The following is a 6,031-nucleotide window of genomic DNA, read 5'->3' on the forward strand; positions in this document are numbered from 1 at the left end:
TCAGTTCCTTGACATTGAAAGGTCCTCAGTTACCCAGTCTCTCCTGGTTTCTGATTTTGGCCTGAAACTATTTCAAATTCTGAGGGAAAATATACTTTAATCTAACTTTGGCCTACATTTATCGTAAAATTTACCTAACAAATACAGCTTGTCAGAATTAGGTGATCTAATATTACCTCCCAGCTATAAACAGCATGAAATCTCACTTGGTTGCTCTAATGCACAGGAAAAACCACAATCAGTCCTGGAAAGACCAGGCATTTCCTTAATTAATGTATTTGTTAATTAGAGCATTTTTCCCTTGATCAGAGAGAGAAGGCTAGACTTTTATCACCGGAGTATCAGCAATTAGAGATCCTGCTGTTCCCTGGATCTTACTTTCCAGTTACACAGTTCTATTCTTTCAAAGTCTTATCTCAGAACACAAACAAGACATAATTGGAGGCAGAGAGACAGAGTGCCTTCAATCAGTGGAGATGTAGTGTGGCAACAAAATAAAATAACACCTTCCAAACTACTTCAAAAGTACACAGGAAATATTCTGGGAGACCTTTGCTCTTCTCTTGATTGATATAATGCAATAAGACAGGAGCAGCAGGTCCTGTTAAATATATATTTTCAAATACTTTTAATGGAAACATTTCATTCAATCCACATAATGTTAAATATGAACTTCATGAAAGAGTAATGGGAACTAAAGCTGTTGTCAGCTGTAGGCCAGGGAGCAAGGTCTGAAGAACAAGCCTCTGTAGGCTTTCATAAGCAATACAAGCCTAAAGTTCATGTACGTATTGGGCTCAGGTGAGGTTTATAGACAGATAACCTGTCAAAGATACAAAGGTGTACTAAATGGCAGCAAAGTTTTAACTGTGAAGGATGAGTTCACTGGAAGGTGAAGTGTTTTGAAAGTCTGAGGCCTAAGTTACAGAACGTTAATGAGAGTTTTCAGGTTTCAGCCACAACTGAATGTTTATCTACAATCTAAATATTTAGGGAACTGATCTGCTTTTGTTTGCAATTGAAAGAGAAACTAATTCTGTAAAGAGATGGGGGTGGGGGTGTTGGCTTTTTTTTTTTAAAGTGCTATTCTGACACTACAATGCTGATGCCAAACTCCAGAGCACTGGAGAGACTCTGTGTGAAGCTCCCTATGCAAAATAACAGCACACCTAAGAAAATCATTGGTGCTTTTGTGCCTCAGTTTCCATTTCTATAAAATGTTCTGTCTTAAAGTGATATTGTAGCTTTATTCCCTAGAAGTCAGGCTATAGGGGCCACCACTGTATTTTGACTGTGCACTTGAGCACACTTCAGCATTTGGACATGCAGTAGCAATGTTTTAGCACAAATAGGAAAGACCCTACAGTGTGTGAGCCACGTGGAGTGGCCCAGTCTACCATCTTGTCTTGACCCTCAAGGATGTGGGGAACTTCAGATAGACAAGATGTTGCTGCAGCCTTTTCAGGAAGAACACTGGCTTCACATGCCCCCTGAGGGCAGGAATGAATTGTATCTTTCTAAAACTCAGGTGACTTTTGAAATGTGTGGATTCACAGTATTGCACTGAAAGCAATTCACATCCTGGCATGTGTATGTGTGGATTGTAAGAAGAAATGTGTACTTTATTTTGCTGCTGGGCTTACATTCCTCAGGCAGAATAAATAGACAGGTACTGTGGCTTGTGCAGCCTTCCTGAGGGACAGAAATGAACAGTCAAAGGTACCATTTTTTCATCTACACCTAAATGATTAACATTTATTTCTCTGCATTAGGTCAAGGAGCGGGCTTGGTTTCTGAAGTGCTGGCCCCATCTCACAGGATAGCAAACTGTTTAGTCCTCCCTTTACTCGGCAAAGGATGCATATGCACACGTAAAGTTCTGGCCTGCTGACTGTTTGTCTTATGTTGACCACAAGGAGATGGTGTCAGATTCATAGGTAATAGTAACTGTGTATAAATATTTATAAAAGAATTTGTGGCGTTTTGAAGGATGAGGAAATAGTAGGAAGGGACAGGCAGGGGATAATGGCAGTTTGATAAAGGTTTGTGTTTTAAATCAGAATCTTAGTATCAGATATGCTCTTTCCCATGTATGCTACCTCATTGTTTCTCTACAGTAAATACTAAGGGATACTACATCTTTGGATTTTCAGCTTGGATACTTAAGCAAGGTAATTTGAAAGTCATTTCTTTTTGGTATTTGATAATTCATGCCAGTAGAACTTAGCTGCACAAATACCTGTCGAAAATTGAAACAAAAATGGGCAAATTCTTAAGTGAATAATTTATACGCTGAAATATTTGTAGAAGGATCTTTGCACTGTCACCTATTTCAGCTGATTTTGGTTCCCATCCAAAGCACATCTAAAGCCATGGAAAGAATTTTGCTGAATTTATCTGGGATTGCATCAGGGATTGTAGTTCTTAACCTGCAAGCCCATGAGTAATTTTATTCTCAATGTAGAACTTTGAAGTCTTTTTTTTAAATTAATTAGGATGTGTATACATTTCTAACAATCCCTACTCTACAAGTCTGCATACAGCAGGATGTGAAGTGATTTCCTGTCTCTCAGATTCAGGCCCTCAAACTGCCAGTGTCACAAGTGAAATCACCCCTCAACAGCTGCTGGCAGGAAGTTCTGAATACCAACTTTAATTAACAACTTTATTTTTGAACAGTGTCAAGGTTATGCACATAGTGAAGAATTCTTTTCTCTGACATCTAGATCAGAAAAAGTTGCATCTGTTTGTTTTTTATATTGAAGTCTTAAGTAAAAGAACCTACAATAGTTTTGATGCAACTGGCAATGTTAAAACTTCTAAACTAGTAAATTCAACCAAGACCCCTTAATTTAAGACAATAAGCAATACTTTAAGGAACTACTTCTGGAAGTTATTTCCAAGAGCACTATAAAATGTATTGCTGTCTATCAACAACAATCTAAGCTGAAGAGGCTCAGAGGATTGAGGCTTGTCAACAGAAAGAATCTACTGAAAGGACTAGAAAGTTCTGGGACTTGTATCACTGCAAGCAGCTTAAATTTTTTTTCCCCACATGATTCGTTAGTCAAGTACATTGCAGTCAATGGCTGTGCAAACAGCATGTGGATCTATGAGGCTCAGTGCAAGGCTACCCGAACTGAGAGAACACCACCTGAGGAACCAAGAGCGATGGTAGCTTTTGAGACTCTTCCCATTGCATATGACATATATACATGTGCCTTCAGATGGAAGTCTTGCAGGAAGATAACCCTTAATTCTTACAACCCCACTACTCCTTTTCTCTGCTGTTGAGTGAGAATTATTACAGCTGTAGCTACTGTTTCAGACTTTGTCTCTAGGTTTGAATGTAAAGCAGCAGATAATAACAATAAGGAAAAAAAATACAGATTCTGTCTAACATAGGCATAGGCTGGTGAGAAAAGCCAAACTGATAAAATACAGCCAAACTTACAAATACTGTGTACGGTAAGTATAGAAAGGATAGCTCTATCACGGATTGGTGCAGGTTTGTGGGAACCTGGGTGACTTGGAAGTCCACACATCTCTTTTTCTGTCTAATTCCTTATTTAAATTATTGCAGGGAATAGAGAAGCAAGATTTAAAAATATTTGCAAAGTTGGGTTTTTTTGGTTGTGGGGTTTTTTTTGTTTTGTTTTGTTTTTTTAAACCATTGATAACTGTAGATATTGGGGCATGATATGACAGCAAAAGTTGAAAGGTAAGTGTAGTGGGGTGAGAAGCTGGAGCATAAGAGAACACCGTAACTGAGTATAAAATATTAGGTAACCACTGATTTTGTGCATGTTACCAATCTTTCTGAATGAACCGATTGGAGCCTTAATGCCAGTGTTCCTAGTGATACTAAGAAGGAAGGAATCTGTCTGTATCAAATAACCTTGCTACTGTGATGGAAAACCTATGAACCAAACTACAACAAAATCTTGATGTAAGCATATCTTCCTGGAAATTCAATAGAGAACTGGGGTTTGGCTATAAAACCGTATGAAGATGATACAGCTAAGCTGATATAGTTGTTTGATTCCCACTGAGAGAGGCAGCCTCATTCATTTTCCTTCGCTATGCTTTGTCCACTGACCTTTCTCAACCTTGGATGAGCAGTCCCGGACCTGGCACTCAGCCGACCTCTGGCAGGCTGATTCAATTCTCAGAAAATATTAACTTTTCATGCTGGTTTAATTCTCTGCCAAATTAGTGAGTTGTGTCTGCTCAGTGAGAAGCCAGAGAAGGGCTTGAGCTGGTGAGAATCGGCGTCTGGGAGCTGGGGTGGGCTCTGCAGGTGGGCAGCAGCTAGGCATTAGGTCAGTTCAGCAATCCTGTCTAAATACACTTGTAGGTGTAAATTTAGCCATACTGGTTCTTTCTGCACACTCTCTTTACTGAAACCTAATTTACTTTGATGCTTTTTTTTTTTTTCTCTTTGTCTGTAGCTTGAGAATTTTTTTTATTATTTTCTGTCACGCACATCAAGAGCTCTTAGGCTCTTCAAAGTCATTCCAGATCTTGTCAGCATGCACCAATCCACTGCTTGGTACTGCAAGGAATTATATCAAGCCTGAATGTTGGCCAATGTCAAGGAGTGCATGTTTTAATAGTTTTAAAAGCTGCAGTCCTTTCTTGTTTTGCTGTAAATGCATTAATGGAGTATCAGAAATGTGTACTCTCTACTAGGACTGAGGCCTCAGTACAGCATTAGCCGGAAATACATTGTTGCACTGTGACTTCAGGACTGGGCCTGAGAGGAGTAAATCAGCAGTGTAACAGCAGTAGGAGGTTGGGAGTCAAGAATTATCTTCTTCCCTAGGTCATATTCCTTCCTGGACTATGGGAAAAAAAAAAAAAAAAAGGCATTTGGTGCTGTTTTATGCTAGCAAATTCGTTCATCACCAGGTTGCTTTTGCTCTCTAAGGAGTGAATCTGGGGACTGGAGTCCAAAACAGTATGCTTTTTGCTCTGTCTGCTTCTAGTAAGTGTACTCCATACTCCACACATTTAAGGCAGGTACTTTGTGAAAGCTTTCCCTTGCCACAGAAACTAGTGCAAGTGACTCTTCAGTAGAGAGGTGAACAGGATCCTACTGTACCTCACATGTCTGCTGCAGATACACTTGCCTCTCCTCACACCCCATCAGCCTACTTTGGTTGACACCTAATAAAACCTAGAGAAATCTCCCCTTGCACTTTTTTTTTAACAGTGTAATGGCCATGTCTTTGATAGTAATCTCCAGGCAAACATCTGTATTCTCAGTAGCAGACAACAAATTGCGGTTTTAGGAGCCAATTGCACTCTTTTCACACATTTGTGAACACTTTTCCCCTAGGTTAATATCCCATCAACACTGTTTCTTTTTTAGTTACCTGCCAAGACTCTTTACCCAACAGGGAGCTTCATATTTATTTTTATCTTCCTTTAAAACTAAATTCCCTTCACCTGTCAACAGATGTCATATTGTTCTTTTAATTCCATTTCACTTAACTGTGAATAATCTCATAACAGTTTTCAGATGCTGGCTTTTGAATACTTTTCTTTTCCTCCTTCTTTTTGTCAAAACATGAAAAAATATTCTGAATCTTCAGCTCCCACTGTATTACTTTCCATATATTTCTCAATGTGCTGAAAACATTATTGTCTTTTGGTATTTATCACCCTGAGAGCAGTGTTATACACAGGTGTTCTGTCTCTAAGCCACAAAAAAAAAAGGAAAAATAAAATCTGTGAGAGAAGGAAACTAAGGTATATCCTTATAATAGGCGGAAGAAGAGTAAGCACATCTCATGCAGCTAATTTGGATCAGCAAGGTGTGATTCTGGAACTTGGTGATAAGCATCTAGAAAACTCAATCTGGTTTTGGTGCATAAACTGACTTTTTCAATCTTCTCAAAGACCTTGCTATACAAGCCCAGATAGAGCATAAATCTGTTCTCATCCTCCCTAAGAAAATATAATTTTTCTGTGTCCAAAATTCCTTTGCCTTAACTGAAATATATGAAAGGATTTTGGATAAAGAGCT

This window comes from Harpia harpyja, chromosome 3 (genome assembly GCF_026419915.1).
Source record: "Harpia harpyja isolate bHarHar1 chromosome 3, bHarHar1 primary haplotype, whole genome shotgun sequence".
NCBI classification, from domain to species: domain Eukaryota; kingdom Metazoa; phylum Chordata; class Aves; order Accipitriformes; family Accipitridae; genus Harpia; species Harpia harpyja.